The following is a 2,004-nucleotide window of genomic DNA, read 5'->3' on the forward strand; positions in this document are numbered from 1 at the left end:
GACAACACCTCCGTATTCATTTCTGTCTGAATACGAGTATAATTTATGACGGTGAGGGATTCGTCGATTACAGTCAAAATTCGCTCCTGCGTCGTACCTAATGCGGATAACTGCCATTGCAGTTGCGCAATGTCATCATCGGTAGCCGTACCGAATAAAAATTTTGCAAGTTTACCAAGGCCACCAACTATAGCGCGTTTCTCTCTTGATTTATGCAACGAGTGCAGGTCGGTTAAACGGAGATTAAGTGTTTGCAAACGTTGGCGAAACCACGCGATATGGGCTTGCACGAGAGATGTGATGTCACGGTTCAAAGCTGCGAAGTATTGATCGTCAGGGGATGGGGAAGAGGAATACGGTGCTTCTGCTGGCTGTCGTCTATACATTTTACGGACATCCTTGTGCAACGAGTGTAGATACCTCTGGATCGAAGTGAAGCTGAGAGTAAAGGCTATGCCCCAAGTACTCTGTGTGACCGAGATCTGACCTCTCGGAATAAAAACTACTCCCATCGTGAGTCGCCGGACCTCTGTAGCTTGCGAGGCCAATAAGATCGCCGAGGCAACTACGAGCAGGGCGACCGTGGTAACAGGGAACATCGTCCTGAAACAGAGGAGTGCCCCTTAAAATAAACGTGGTGTATTTCGCACCTTAGCCGTATCGGCTAATTTGTGCGAGTGGCAACAAATCGTCTGCCTCCCAGCTATCAGTGCTGGGCGTGCTGGCCACACTGGCTGCACGCGTGTTGTCGTGGGGAGGCAACGAACGGGGCCCTGTGTCGACCAGCGTCGCGTGACGCATTGGTTGGCGTGCTGGGCCTTCTTGCCTCGTAAGCACGGTCCTAGGTGCATCCCATGCCGAGAATGGGTATGCAGGGCGAAGATTGCTAACATGAACATCGCGAGTGCGTGTCTGGCCTTGCACCTTAAATTGACTACGTCACGAATTTTCCATGGTAAAATTTGTAAAAAGAAAATTCCCATTTTTTTACATTAAAAGTAAGAACTAACGTTACTAAATATATCCTCAAACTCTCACCTGATAAAAATGTTTTTACGTTGGCTAAATTTACAAAAATCTAGACGATTTGGTAATTTTTGTTGTCTAACACTATTCCCCCAGTACTGTTCAGATACTGGCGTCTCTCTGTTTTTCACCGGCAAATTAGGGCATATAAAGAAGGTATATAAGCAGGAAAAAGAAACAGAAACACTAATTGTATTTTCATACATTTGATTTTGTACAAATAACACACAAATATACTACTTGATGGTGCTAGAAATTCGTGACGTAATCACTTTAATACAAAGCCGTAGTGGAGAGAGTTTCTCGACGACGGTATAGTAAGGCCGCCATTGCGACGCAAATTTCGGCGTCTGATTAGCGAACAACGTGGGGTCAAAAAAATAGACTGGGTCCTCAATGTCAAAGGACTGAACCTTTGCACGCCTGTCATAAAGGCGTTTATTTCGCGCACGTGCCACTTTAGTGTTACGCTGCATCGCAATGAAGGCGCGGTGCAAGCGCTCAGTAGCATGAGTTACGGGGTCGTCAGCGTATGACAACCGCCGGGGCTGCAATAGCGCATCGAGCGGTAGGACTGCGTCTCTACCATACGTCAAGAAGAAGGGGGTGAATTGTGATGACTCAGTAACAGCTGTACGATACGCAAACAAGACGGAGTTGATCTTAGTATCCCAATCCGTATGCTGCCGATTGATGTAGCATGCGAGCATGTTGGCAAGTGTGTGGTGAAAAGGTTCGCACTGCCCAATCGACTCGGGGTGGTAAGGAGCGACCTTAATATGGGTGATCCCGAGCGATGTGGTCAATCGTGTCATAAGCTCATTAATGAATTCGCCTCCATTATCAGTTAAGATGGATCGAGGGCATGAATGACGCGAAATGAAATCGTCGACAATGATCCGCGCTACCGTAGCAGCGCTTTTTTCGGGCATTGGGAATGCTTCAGACCATGAAGTGTAAAGATCGAGAAACGTGAGC

The sequence above is a fragment of the Priapulus caudatus genome, unplaced genomic scaffold, assembly GCF_000485595.1.
Source record: "Priapulus caudatus unplaced genomic scaffold, Priapulus_caudatus-5.0.1 Scaffold1926, whole genome shotgun sequence".
Taxonomy (NCBI): Eukaryota; Metazoa; Priapulida; class Priapulimorpha; order Priapulimorphida; family Priapulidae; genus Priapulus; species Priapulus caudatus.